Here is a 15,545-nt window from a genome sequence, read left to right on the forward strand (position 1 = left end):
GAAGTTGTTCCTGTGGTGCCTACACCAATCGAAGTGGAAGCTAATGATAATGATCATGAAACTTTGGATCAAGTTACTACAAACCTCGTAGGTCGACAAGGTCATGTACTGCTGCTACAGAGTGGTACGGTAACCCTGTCTTAGAGGTCATGTTGTTGGACAACAATGAACCTACGAGCTATGGAGAAATGATGGTGGGCCTAGATTCCGACAAATGGCTGGAGGCCATGAAATCCGAGAGGAGGATCCATGTATGAAAACAAAGTGTAGACTTTGAGAGAACTAGTTGATGGTCGTACGACTGTTAACTACAGATGTATCTTCAAAAGGAAGACAAACGATGGTGGTGAATAGTCACCATTAAGAAAGCTCGACTTGTCGCAAAGATGTTTCCGACAAAGTTCAAAGAGTTGACTACGATGAGAAGGTCTGGTGGAATTATGTTAGCAGTTACTGCTTCATTTATGAATTCTTGCAGATAGGATGTCAAATATTGTTTCCTCGACGGTTTCTTTGAGGAAAGTTTGTATCTGATACAATCACAAGGTTTTGACGATCCTAAAGGATGCTAAAAAGTATGCAAAGCTCCGACAATCCTTCTAAGAACTGGAGCAAACATCTCAGAGTTGGAATATACGCTTTGATGAGATGATTGAAGTTTTTGGGTTTATAAAAGGTTTATGAGAAACTTGTATTTCCAAAGAAGTGAGTGGTAGCACTATATATTTTCTGATAAGTATATGTGGTTGACATATTGTTGATCAGAAATAGTATAGAATTTTGGGAAAGCATAAAGTGTTGTCTGAAAGGAGTTTATCAAACGAAAACTTGGATTAAGCTACTTGAACATTGAGCATCAAGATCTATGGAGATAGATCAGAGTTTTTTGAAGGAGTTCAAAACAGATTGCCAAAGAAGGAGTTCTTGGCTGTGTTTTAAGGTGCGAATTTGAGTAAGACTCAAAGCCCAACCACGACAGAAGAAAGAGAAAGGACGAAGGTCCTCCCCTGTCCATTAACCGTAGGCTCTAAAATATGCAATGTTGTGTACCGCACCTGAAGTGTGCCTTGTCAGGAGTCAGTCAAGGTGTACAAGAGTGATCCAGGAATGGATCACTGGACAGCGGTCAAAGATACCCTTAGTAACTAAGTGCACTAAGGTATTTTTCTCGATTATGGAGGTGATTTAAGAGTTCGTCGTAAAGGGTTATGTCGATGCAAACTTTGACACTAATCTGGATAACTATGAGTAGTAAATCGGATTCGTATAGTGGAGTAGTCATATGGAATGGTAGCAAATGATGCATGGTAGGAGTATCTATAGAAAGACATAGGGATTTGTAAAGCACACACGGACCTGAAAATTTCAGACCCGTTGGCTAAAACCTCTCTCAAAATCAAGAAATGATCGAACCCCAAACTTGTATGGGTGTTAGACTCATTGCAATCACATAGTGACGTGAGCTAGATTATTGACTCTTGTGCAAGTGGGAGACTGTTGGAAATATGCCCTCGAGGCAATAATAAATTTGTTATTATTATATTTCCTTATTCATGATAATTGTCTATTATTCATGCTATAAATGTATTAACCGGAAACCTTAATACATGTGTGAATATATAGATCACAATGTGTCCCTAGTGAGTCTCTAGTTGGATAGCTCGTTGATCAATAGATGATCATGGTTTCCTGATCATAAGACATTGCATGTCATTGATAACGGGATCACATCATTGGGAATAATGTGATCGACAAGACCCAATCCTAAGCATAGCACTAGATCATTTTGTTCATCTGCTAAAGCTTTTCTAATGTCAAGTATCATTTCCTTAGACCATGAGATTGTGCAACTCTCAGATACCGTAGGAGTGCTTTGGGTGTATCAAACGTCACAACATAACTCGGTGATCATAAAGGTGCACTACAAGTATCTTCGAAAGTGTTTGTTGGGTTGTACGAATTGAGACTGGGATTTGTCAATCCGTGTGACGGAGAGGTATCTCTGGGGCCACTCGGTAATGCATCATCATAATGAGCTCAATATGACTAAGGAGTTAGCCACAGGATGATGTGTTACGGAATAAGTAAAGAGACTTGCTGGTAACGAGATTGAACAAGGTATAGGGATACAGACGACCGAATCTCGGGCAAGTGTCATACCAGTAGACAAAGGGAATTGCATACGGGATTAAGTGAATCCTTGACATCATGGTTCATCCGATGAGATCATTGAGGAACTTGTGGGAGCCAACATGGATATCCAGACCCCACTATTGGTTATTGGCCGGAGAGATCTCTCCATCATGTCTTCATGTTTCCCGAACCCGTAGGGTCTACACACTTAAGGTTCGGTGACGCTAGAGTTGTTATGGGAATCGTATATGTGGTTACCTAAGGTTGTTCGGAGTCCCGAATGAGATCCTGGAAGTCATGAGGAGTTCTGGAATGGTCCGGAGGTAAAGATTTATATATGGGAAGTCATATTTTGGGTATCGGAAAAGTTTCGGGTTTTTCCGGTATGGTACCACGTCCCAAGGGTGTTCATGTGCTATGGGGAGATGTCGTGGCCTTATTGGGCCAAGCACACAAGTTCCTCAAGGCCCATGCAGTTGGGAAAGGTGGAAATTCCACCTTTGTATGGAAGGGAAAGAAGGGGACTAGGATTCCACCTCCTCTCCTCTTGGTTGCGCCCTATTGCTTGGAGGGGTTGTTCCCCACGCCCCTCCATCTATATATAGAGAGGAGGGGGCGCCCCAAGAGAATACACAAAGCCCTTGGCGCCCCTCTCTCTCCCTAAATCGTTTTCTCCTCTGTTTGCGGTTTCGGTACTGCTAGGCGTAGCCCTGCCGGGATAGCACCACCACAACCGTCACCACACCATCGTGTTGCCGGAGTTCTCCCTCAACTTCTCCTCCCTCCTTGCTGGATCAAGAAGGAGCAGACATCCCCGGGCTGTAGGTGTGTTGAGGGCGGAGACACCATACGTTCGGTGTTCGGATCGGATCTTCCGCGATTTGAATCATCACGAGTACGACTCCATTGACTCTGTTCTAGCAACGCTTCCGCTTAGAGATCTTCAAAGGTATGAAGATGCTCTACCCCTTTGCTCATTGTTGGTTTCTCCATAGATAGACCCTTTGTGTGACGTACGAATTTTTTTGAAATTACTATATTCCTCAACAGGCACAACTCTGTTAGCCGCTATCAGTGGTGGTGCGTCCCCGGCCGCATCCTCCATGCCGTCCTCGAGCACATCGTGGGCGGCAACGAGCCACCGCTGGAGTACCGGGCGTCTTCGCTCTTGCACCAGAGCGGGAGCTCGTGGCTGCCAAGGCGATTGGTGGAGTCCACTCCTCGTCCTCCTCACATTCATCTGGCACGCCGCCGCCGCTCGCCATCATGAAGGCCAAGCTCGAGGTGAATTAGGAGCACTGTCGTAGCCGTGGCGGCAACCTCATTAGAAACGAGGGCCGCCACCAACCATCACCTCCCCGTGGCCACCTTCGCATGGTTATCCCAAAGAAGGAGAAGGAGCCGGTCATGCCACCAGTGGTCATCAAGCAGGAGCACGCCGAGATGGCCACTGACCGCGACACCGACTTGAAGTGGTCTTGCGGCAACTATGTTCTGGAGGAGATGGAGCGCCAACCCATGCTCTGGAGGAGATCGCCGGACGGTGCCGAGCTTTGGAGGAGATCGTCATGAAGAGGGTGGCATCATCATCCTCGATGATAGCAATGACGAGACGCAGGTGTAGACCGCCCCGTCTGCATCAAAGATCCAGGGAAAGGCTGCAGCAAGGACAGCGTGTAGGACGGCGGCTTGCACAATGGCAATGACGACGACGGCGGCGACTACACCTCCTTATACCAGCTCCTCGACATGAGCTAGGATAGCGGCAGTAGGACGACGACGGTGGCGTATTTTTTAATTATGTATGTACTTTTTTAAGTTTGTACAAATTTAAATGAAATCGTCTAAATTTCGTCTAAAATCGAGTCAATTTTTTCGAATTTGTTCCAAATTCAAATTTTAAAATGACGTTTGGGGGGCGACCTTTAGGGGGGTGGACCCGAGCCCCCCAAGCCTATTTTAGCGTCACTTCACCCCCAAGCAGTGCTATTTCAGGGCCTTTGGGGGGGAGAATGGCTGGATATGCTCTTACGATGCTAGCGACCTTCCATGATGGTGTTGGAGGTTTGGCTGGAGCTCCTAGTTCTGAGCCCTGCGAGATATGGACTTTGACAATGCTTGATGATGCTATGACCATGACAATGAGGTGGTGAGGCGGCAGTGGTGTGAATTTCATGGAAAGTATGGCTGCAATCCAATGCGTTGGATGGGAGGTGTGCGATGTTATGGACGAGAATGCAACCCATCTTCCTTTGGTGCTAGTGACAACGGCGCTTGTGGGTGTTGTTTCCCTCCTTGGAGGTGTCGCTAAGGTGTGTTGCGTCTCCCATCTCATCGGATTTGTGCCTTCGGCAAAAGACTAGGTTCGTTGCGGACCGACGATGGCGGTGTCTTGATGTCGTTACTCTGTTGGGAGCATCGTGTATGGAGGCAGGGTTTGGAGGTTCTATGTAGTGGCCCTCCAGTGTTAGTCGGTGCTTTGAGACGATCTTCATGGGTGCTATATATACAGTTGTCGACGTGTCGAAGACAATGTCTTTCTAGGATCCAAATTATTCCCACTACCGACTCGCCGTCTCATCTTAGGAATTCAAGGGTGGTTGGTGCGCCTACAAAAAAAGTTTGGTTAAAGTTGTTGCTCTTCTAGATGTCCACTATTTATTGTGACATGGCTTGACAACCTGTTTAGGGAAAGTTATGTTGTGTTTTGTTTGTATTTGTTGCGGTGGCTAATCGTTTGTTTAGCTCGGATGTGGAGTTTCAACTACACTTGTTGTTTGCAATGAGGTGTATTATTTTGTACTTGTTTTCTACCTTGTATGAAGATATGGTATGTCTAGGCGTAACCTCGAAAAAAACAAAAGAATTAGCAAATATGTTATTAGTTATTCCATCAGTGTCTACTAACGACATCTCCAAGGCGGATCCTCAAGTCACCCGCATTTGTCTCGACCGTGGAAGTCATCCAATGTGGGCATGTATTGGTGTGAAGTCCAGACGTACATTCTCCTGCAAACTATAGACAAATGTTGGGGAAGGGGGCTTTCCGAGAGTCTGGACAACAAATACATAGGACTCTGACACCCCCAACCCACCAAAAGCCTTCCCTGACCCGCGCCTACAACCACCCCATTTTCTCCCCCTTCTTCCTCTCTTACCTTCACCGCCGCTCCACGATCCCGGTCACGACGCCACGCCCCTTCCAGAACTCTACATCTTCGTCACCACTAGTGTTCTAGCTGAGATCCTCCTTGCTTCTCCTTCGTCGTCGTTCAACCCCTCTCCTCAGACCACCCCGCCAAGTACCATCCGCTAGTGATATAGTCACCAAGCCCAACAACAGTTTGATGAATTGCCAATGCTAAAAAAGTTTTCCCTTCTTCTTTCTAGCGATGTATTTCAAGTTTGAGTACATATAAGAGCATTGTGTTGAGTCATCTGATGGCTCGTCCGATCAGGATGACTACACATATGAGACGACGATGATGTAAGAGGTCCTTGAAGACGTGGTGTACGCGGAGGAGCATGTTCTTAATTTCGAGAGGTCGATCAAGGATCATTAAGTGCTCAATTGCAACACAGAGTGTGACAATTTGACACTGATGGCTGACTACTTTGGCCCGAATGCACTCTTAGCCGACCATTTTGGCCGACATTTTTGAATACGCACGACTGTCTTCGATCATTTTTACCATGGCGTCCGGTCTTATGATGACTACTTGGTCTTCAACGAGGATACTGAGGGAATGATTGACTTCTCCGGTTACCATATGTGCACGGTCGTGCTCCAGATGTTTGCATGTGGCACGACCACTGATTTGTGGGAAAAGTACGTACGTATGTTTGAGAGCACATGTAGAGATGCCATAGAGAGGTTTTCAACTTCCATGGTCAAGGTGTTCGGACCTTAATACCTGAGAGAATTAATTGTGGCACACACCGAGAGGCTCTTGGTAATCTTAGAAGCAAGAGGGTGGATAAGTTTTCTTGGATCTTTTGACTACATGCATTGGAAGTGGAAGTACTGCTTGAAGGATTTATAAGAACAATATAAGGGTCATGCTAATAAGCGCACCATCATTCTTGAAGTAGTTGCATCATGTGATCTTTGGATTTGACACGGTTTATTTTCCATGCCCAGGTCACACAGTGACATCAATGTGCTGCAACGATCACCGTTATTTGCAAGGGTCACTGAGGGATAAGCTCCTCCTTGCCATTATACTATCAATAGATGTGAGTACAACATGGACTACTATCTGGTTGATGGTATCTATCCTCCATGGGCTACTTTTGTCAGCGCAACTGTAACCCACAAGGCCAGAAAAGGTCTCACTTTGCTCAAAGACAAGAAGCAGCTAGAAAGGATGTCGAGAGGGCATTTAGAGTTCTCCATGCTATTTTTTCAGTTGTTCGTGGACATGCTAAACAATGGGATCCAGAGACCTTGTGGAAGGTGATGACATGTAGTGTGCTCATGCATACCATGATCGCCTAGGATGAGGGTGAGAATGTCGTCGTGTCTCTAGAAGTTGTGAATATGGGTGTTGGGAAAAACCAGCACTTATGGGAAACTGGAGGAGTCCCTTGATCGTTCTACATGGAGACGGATACGACATCGAGAGCGGAGCTAGCGATCAACACCGGCAATGTCCTTTACCTAGGTTTGGGCCGCTTGGCGCGTAAGACCCTACTCCTGCTTAGTTTGTATGATGTACTTACTGTAGGGTGATTTGCTACAGTAACTTAGTAGGTGATTAGGGAGTCTCCGATCCCAAAAAGTCCAAGCCTTAAGAATGAGTCTTGGGCCTCCTTTTATAGGCAAAGGGGTCACCAACAGTGTGCTCACGGGGTGAATAGTGAATAGTATTCACCGCTCTACTTCTTCGGTGGTGTCAGGGGTAGTAAATGCCTTGTCTGCCCCCTGACCTACCGCAAGGTGGTCCCAACACGTATCCATGTGAATCGACACCTGGGTCTTGTGTTGGCACACGATAGATGTGCTGGAGCGGTTGGATTGTGGTAGAAACGATGGTGGACACCTGGCGAGCGAAAGGGTCTTGCTGACCTGGAGTCTTTGTCGGGTGACTTGGTCACTTTCCCGGCAAGGAGGGCTTGCCGGGGGCTTTGGACACTTTCTCGGCAAGGAGGGATTATCGGGCATTTCACCAGTCTGTGCGAGCCTTCCCGACAAGGGAGGCTTGTCGGGGTTTTGCTAACCTTCGGGAGACTTCCCTTTACAGTGGGCTTGCCTGGGCCTTGGGAATCTTCCTGATAAGGAGGGCTTGCCGGGGCCTTGCATCTAGAGCCCTTATTCTCCAGACCCCACACAGAGAGGGAAGGGTGTGGCCTTGGTGGGTCTTGGATTGTGTTTCAGCCGTTCTTCCTAGTGCACTGTCGTCAGGGGCGTTGCTGATGTCCGTGCACAAGTCTGGGGCACAAGGGACCCTAGTCTCTAGTGCACCGACAGGATCCCCCGGGCCTGGTCCACGTACGCGCGCGGGGCGTTGCTGGGCCAGGCCCAAAGTAGTGCACATGCTTCCTTGGCAGGGGGACTCTGTAGCTTTGGAGCGGTTGCAGGAGGCCCCTCCCCAATGTCGCGCATCAAGTGCGCGAGGTGGAGAAGTGCGCACACAATAGCCTTCCCACCTCCTGACGCGTTACTGCCACGCGTGAAACATGCGTAGTAAAGGTCAGGCAAGTGGCGTTCGTGGCCATAAAGTCAGTAGTCGTGGCAGGGCCCGCCCCCGCATGCTGTAGCACGGAGGTTCCCTGTTCTACCGTGATCATGGTTGATTGGGCGAGAGAGGCGGCATTTTTTGGAGTGAGGAGAGCTAGCCCCCCGCGCCTCGCCCTATAAATTAGGAAGTTTGCGAGGGGGTTTTTCTCATCCATCAACTCCTGAAACATTCACCACCCCCATCTTGCATCTGCAGAATCTTTTCTGGCTCGAGGTGGCGCTCGACCCTAACCATGGCTAGGGGACGAGAGAGGCCACCATCTGCCGCGAGGGCAGCAAGGGGATCCCACTCGGATCATGCCACAGCTTTAGGGGCCGCAGCTGCAGAGGGCGGCACAAGCGCCCGTGGTGGCGGAGGGGCGAGGGGCCGCGGTCGCCGTGGAGGCCGTGGCCGGGGGAGGCGGAGTGCTAATGACGAGTTGACGGATATACTTCTCGCCCCTTGTTGGTTACCCCAAGTGGAAGCTGGAGATGTAGTCAGCAGGAGATTTCCCTTACATGGGGATTGTAAGGTTTATCGAACCAGGAGAACTCCGAGGATCAACAAGTAGGTGTCCGTTGCTCTAGCGCTAGTATAAGACATCGACCTGCACACACAACAAATAGCTTTGCTCCCAATGAGTTCAGAGAGGTTGTCAATCTCTCCGGTCTTGTAGTTTGCAAAGGATCAAAACAGAAGCGGGAATAGCGATAGTGATTGCAGCGGAAAAGTAAATAAAACCAGTAAATGGTGGAGGTGTAAACAATGGTGGTAATATGAACCAGAGTCCCATGATGTTCACTAGTGATGTCTCTCTCCCAAAAGATGATAAACAACTATGTTGGGTAAACAAATTACAGTTGGGCAATTGACAAAATTATAAACGCACCGCAATGCAAATCATGCTACTAGAAAGTTAGAGGCTCAAAAGTAATGGGCATTATGCCAAGACAAGTAGACCGTTTATCCATCAACATCTACTCTCTAATCATCCACCTTGAGATATCTATCTAGAACATCTCGCTGGTATTAAGTTGCGAGCCCCACCCAAAGTGTAAACTCAAAGCAACGAACAACTGCATTAACGAACTTTGCGTAAGGTAAACAATCCTTGCAATCGTGCTTACAAGCACCGTTGTTTTCTCCCTGGTGGCAACAACACATCCCCTAGTATCATGTTTCTATCACTCAAGCTAGACATCAGGGGGCATGAACCCACAATCATTCATAACGCTCCCTCTTGCAGTTACAATCTACTACTTGGCCAAAGCAATAAAAAGCAACGAAGAACATGAATTAATTACTCAAGAACATAATAGAAATGGAGAACCAAATATATAACTCATCACAATCTGAACATAATCTCATAATCCGTCGTATCTCACCAAACTTAGCATAGCAACAGTAGGTAAATTACATAGATGCCTTGATCATGTAGGGAAGCTCACAAGGCCTAAGCATTGAAGCACAAGATTGGAGAGAAGACATCACATAGCTACTCGTCATGGACTCATGCTCTAAGGAGGACTACTCACGACACGTCTAGGAAGCGTCCATGGTGGTGGAGAAACTCCCGGAGGTCAATCCTCCCTCTGACAGGGTGCCGAGAAGAGGTCTTCTCACGCTCCCGATCTCGGAAGCACTGCGGCGGCGGAACGGTGAAGAAATTCGCGATTCTGGATCTATCCTCAGGTTTTTTCCGTTCGAGGGGTAAATATAGGCCAAAGGGGGGTGCCAGGGGGTGAACCCTCCACCCAGGCGGCCTGGTGGCACGGCCAGGAGGCGGGCCGCGCAGGGTGGCCACATGGCAGTGCCTGGCTCCCCTCTGGCACACCTTTGGTGCTTCGTGAAGCATCCGTCACGCTGTTTTTTATATATTTTTCTTGGGATTTTTGGGGCTCTGAAAACCGGGGTAAAGTCCCTGCAATTAAAAGACATCAGCACACAGAAACTGGGACTGGGTGCACTGAGTTAGTAGGTTAGTCCAAATATGTGTAATATGGTATGAAAGTGTAGTAAAACATATAACAATGTCACCCAAAAGAGCATGGAACAAATAGAAATTATAGACACGTTTGGGACATATCAACATCCCCAAGCTTAATTTCTGCTCGTCCTCGAGTAGCTAAATGATAACACAAATAATTTCTGTGGTGACATGCTAACACACATATAAGAACTTCAAAGTAAAGCAAGTAAGATATGCAATTCAAGTCAAGACAATAACAAGCAAGAATCTATATTTCGTATTGAAATTAGCAAAGTAAGAACCTAAGGGTGCAAGAGCTCACGCTGCCCGTGACTCAAATGTCTCCAAATGGTGTTTGCGTGCAAGAAGTGGGAGATGGGTTTAGAGTATAAAAAAATTATATAGTTTAATTGAGAACTCAATCTACTAAGACTTCACACATGGTCTCCTTCGAAATCTTATTTTGACTCATCCCCAGACCACTAGTTAGACACAAGTCAAAATGATCCTCTCCCTTTCGACTTTGATCACTCATGCAATGGATGAGTGATGACGGTTGATGGATATATTTCTCACCCCTCGTTGGTTACCCCAAGTGGAAGGTGGAGATGTAGTTAGTAGGAGATTTCCCTTACACGGGGATTGTTAGGTTTACCGAATCAGGAGGACTCCGAGGATCAACAAGTAGGTGTCCGCTGCTCTAGTGCTAGAAGAAGACGTGGACCTGCACACACAACAAATAACTTTGCTCCCAACGAGTTCAGAGAGGTTGTCAATCTCTCCTGACTTGTAGTTTCCAAAGGATCAAAACACAAGTGGTAATAGTGATAGTGATTGCAGCGGAAAAGTAAATAAAAACAATAAATGGTGGAGGTGTAAACAATGGTGGTAATATGGACCAGAGTCCCATGATGTTCACTAGTGATGTCTCTCTCCCAAAAGAGGATAAACAACTATGTTGGGTAAACAAATTACAGCTGGGCAATTGACAGAATTGTAAACGCACCCCAATGCTAATCATGCTACAAGAAAGTTAGAGGCTACAAAGTAATGGGCAGTACGCCAAGACAAGTAGACCATTTATCCCTCATCATCTACTCCCTAATCATCCAACTTGAGATATCTATCCAGAAAATCTCGCTGGTATTAAGTTGCGAGCCCCACCCAAAGTGTAAACACAAAGCAACGGACAACTGCATTAACGAACTTTGCGTAAGGTAAACAATCCTTGCAACCGTGGTCACAAGTATCGTTGTTTTCTCCCTCGTGTCAACAGCACATCCCCTAGTCTCATATTTCTATCACTCAAGCTAGACACCAGGGGGCATGAACCCACAATCATGCATAACGCTCCCTCTTGGAGTTACAATCTACTACTCGGTCAAAGAAATAAAAAACAACGGAGAACATGCATGAATTACTCAAGAACATAATATAAAAGGAGAACCAAATATATAACTCATCACAATCTGAACATAATCTCATAATCCATCGGATCCCAGCAAACCAAGCATAGCAACAGCAGGTAAATTATATAGATGCCTTGATCATATAGGGCAGCTCACAAGGGCTAAACATTGAAGCACAAGATTGGAGAGAAGACATTACATAGCTACTGGTCATGGACTCATCGTCCAAGGAGGACTACTCACGGCACGTCCGGAAGCATCCATGGTGATGGAGAAGCTCCCGGAGGTCAATCCTCCCTCCAGCAGGGTGCCGGGAAGAGGTCTTCTGGCGCTCCCGATCTCGGAAGCGCTGCGGCGGCGGAACGGTGGAGAAATTCGCGATTCTGGATATCCTCTAAGGGTTTTCTGTCGGAGAGGTAAATATAGGCCAAAGGATGGCACCAGAGGGGGTGCGCCCCACCTAGGCGGCCTGGTGGCACGTCCAGGAGGTGGCCCATGCAGGGTGGCCGCATGGGCGTGCCCTGACTCCCCTCTGGCCCCACTTGATGCTTCATGAAGCTTCCGTCACGCTGATTTTTATATATTTTTCTCGGGATTTTTGGGACTTTGTAAATTGGGTAAAAGTCCCTGCAAAAAAGACATCAGCAGACAGAAACTAGCACTAGGTGCATTGAGTTAGTAGGTTACTCCAAATATGTGTAAAAAGGTATAAAAGTTTAGCAAAACATATAACAGTGTCACCCAAAAGAGCATGGAACAAATAGAAATTATAGATACGTTTGGGACGTATCAACATCCCCAAGCCTAATTCCTGCTCGTCCTTGAGTAGGTAAATGATAACACAAATAATTTTTGTGGTGACATGCTAACACACATATAAGAACTTCAAAGTAAAGCAAGTATGATATGCAATTCAAGTCAAGACAATAACAAGCAAGAGTCTATATTTAGTATTAAAAATAGCAAAGTAAGAACATAAAGGTGGAAGAGCTCTCGTTGTCCGTTGCTCGAATGTCTCCAAATTGTGTTTGCATGCAACAAGTCGGAGATGGGTTTAGAGCATAAAAAATGTTATATAGTTTAATTGAGAACTCGATCTATTAAAACTTCACACTTGGTCTCGTTTGGAATCTTATTTTGACTCATCCCCAAACCACTAGTCAGGCACAAGTCAAAATGATCCTCTACCTTTCGACTTTGAGAACTCATTCAATGGATGAGCGCAATCAAGATATGTTGGCACTTAGGATGGCAAAGAGAATAATGATGTGGAAGGAAGACAAAAAAAGGCGTGAAAGGCTCACATCAATGAGGACAGTCATGGGCGAGAGAAAGCCAAATGTTAGATATGATGTGAGGAGTACAGACTGCCATGCAACGGATGCACATATGAGCTAAGGTAAGCTCTCCAATGGAACTAGTGGGGGTGCATCCAACTTGCTTGCTCATGAAGACCTAGAGCTCATTTGAGGAGGCTCATCATTAGAATATACAAGCCAAGTTCTATAGTGTAAGGGTCCCCACATAGTTATGCATGAATGTTAATCTCTATGGAGTACAAATATAACAATGGCGTACGAGTGTGGATCTTTCAAAAGGAATAGTACTGTTTCCCCCTTCTCTCTCTTTTTATATATTTTTTGTGGCATCTTTGGCTCTTTCTATTTATCTCTCATTTGTCCTCTTTGGGATCTTTTCATGTGTCCTCTTTTGGGATCTTTTAATTTGTCCTCTTTGGGATCTTTTCCTCACTTAAGGGCAACATTCTATATTTTACAACAATAAAAAGGAGATCTTCACACTTTATAAGAAGTACTCTGCGAGTGTAGCAGGATATGCAATAAAACTAGCATGTCATGTAGCAATTATAAGGGCAAGGCCCAACTAGCATGCGGCTCCTCGATCAAGCAAGAGCATGTATGACATGAAGATCAAGTCCTGAGATGGTGGATGTTGCATGACAATGTATCTCGGAAAGGCTATGGAAATGCCTTAATAGGTAGGTATGGTGGCTGTTTTGAGGAAAGATATAATGAGGCTTATGATGACAGAACGTATCATGCCAAGGGTTTGGATGCACCGGCGAAGTTTGCACCAACTCTCAAGATGAGAAAGGGCAATGCACGGTACCGAAGAGGCTAGCAAAATATGGATGGTGGAAGTGCCAACAATCGAATACTCGCATTAGTTTGAAGAACTCATGCACTTATTATCGGTAACTCTCTATCTAGTCAGGAGATTCACAAATAGGCAAGCACCCCGAGGAGTAGTGTTTGGGGGTTTGGTTATCCTTGCGCATCCTCGACCCATGATAACGTGAGGGTACTCTATATGTTCTAACCCCTCAGAGGTTACCGATCCATCTAGTAGCTAGCGTTCTCAAGTAAATTTTTTAGTTTTGAAAATACACACGGATTTCCCAAAATACGACACCTATCACTAATAGGCTCAAGCTCTTGACACCAATAGTCAAAACATTACTCAAATCAATACCTCAAAACTATTGCAAGTTACTACTACACTTAAATAGCAACCTCAATTACCTACTCATGCAAGACACACAACTCAGTGCAACAAGCCAACTCTCTAAACAAGATAAGCATGATAACTCAAGAGAGTTCCAAAATCAACCTAAATAAAATCTCTTAAAAAGATAAAGCATGAAAACTAAGAGCTAAGCATGACACCAGCTCTGAAAATATAAAGAACACACAAAAAAGATAAGCATGAACACCAATGTTGTGCTCTAGGGTGGAGTGGAGCGTGTTTCTCTCCCAAACAAAGAAGGCTAGGTTCCAAATTGTTATAACATGGAGAAGGACGAACTCATGATTGTTGATGGAGAAGGGAATGCACGGGGGCATCGCCAAGCTTAGACTATTGAGTCTCCTTGAATATTTCTTGGGGGTGCATGGGGGCATCCCCAAGCTTGAGCGTTTGCCACTCCTGCATCTTCTTTCATCATCTTCCATCGCATACTTGAAAACTCCCTTCATACGAAACTCACCATAAGCTGATTAGAGTGGTTAGTTCCCATAGTAAAATAATTTATTCTCTACTGGAAATAAAGATTTTCATGAAGATCTACTGTTTCTCAAGATTGCCAAAAGGTTTTTGCAAAGGAAAAGAAAGCTTAAGATTTGCAAAACAATGAAAACGCAAAACAGGGCAGAATTTGGGAAAAACAGAACAACATGTAGTAAATAATTGTTTCGGGCCACTTCTGCAACACAAATCAAAAAAGTCAGAATAGACACCAGAAAGACAATTATATAGAGCATACTGTCGAAACAATTCAGATCAAAAAGATGATCTGGTGATTTTTGGAAAAAAATTCGTCAAGCAGACACAATCTGTTTCTGGACAGCATGTCACAGCTTTTGAACTTACTTGCAATCAGAGGCTAAAAATTGGCACAAATCTTGAAAATAAAGATATAATGATGTTGCTATAGTAGTATCAAACATCAAGACCACTAAAACTGAAAGTAAAAAAAAATTGGTTTGCCTCCCAACAAGCGCTTTCTTTTATGCCTTTGAGCTAGGCATGATGCAAAAAGATCAAGTATTACCAACTCCAAAAGAATAACTTGCCCGAATAACGGACTCATAAGGTAACTTAATCTTCTTTCGAGGGAAGTGTTCGATTCCATTTTTAAGGGGAAATAGGAATCTAATGGTCCCTTCTTTCATGTCAATGCTAGCACGAACGGTGCGGAGAAAAGGACATCCCAAAATAATTGGACATGAGGGATCACACTCAATGACCATGATAAGAAAATCAACGGGAACATAATTATCATTGACAACAATAAGAACATCATCAATTATCCCTAAAGGTTTCTTTACGGAAGAATCAACAAGATGAACACCAAAAGAACATTGATCAAAAGGTTTTAAATCAAGCATATCATACATTCATTTGGGCATAACGGAGGAACTAGCTCCAACATCACATAAAGCAAAGCAAGAGAAATTATTCAATTTAATCTTGACCATAGGATCCCAACCATCTTCTAGTTTTCTAGGAATAGAAGTCTCTAGCTTGAGCTTCTCCTCCCTTGCTTTGATAAGAGCATTGGTAATATACTCGGTGAAGGAAATATTGAGTGTACTAGTGTGGTGGTCTTTAGCCATTCTTTGCAAAAAAAAAGTGATAACTTCAGAAAGACTACAATTATCAAGATCAAGATTACTACCATTAATTAAAGTGGTGGGGATTTCATCTAAGCTCATTCTTTTGGTAGTCTCTAAGTTCAAAGGAACTTCTTGTCCTAAAGTTGAGGTATTAGCATCACCATTAATAGGTCCATTG

Source organism: Hordeum vulgare, chromosome 3H (assembly GCF_904849725.1).
Source record: "Hordeum vulgare subsp. vulgare chromosome 3H, MorexV3_pseudomolecules_assembly, whole genome shotgun sequence".
NCBI classification, from domain to species: Eukaryota; Viridiplantae; Streptophyta; class Magnoliopsida; order Poales; family Poaceae; genus Hordeum; species Hordeum vulgare.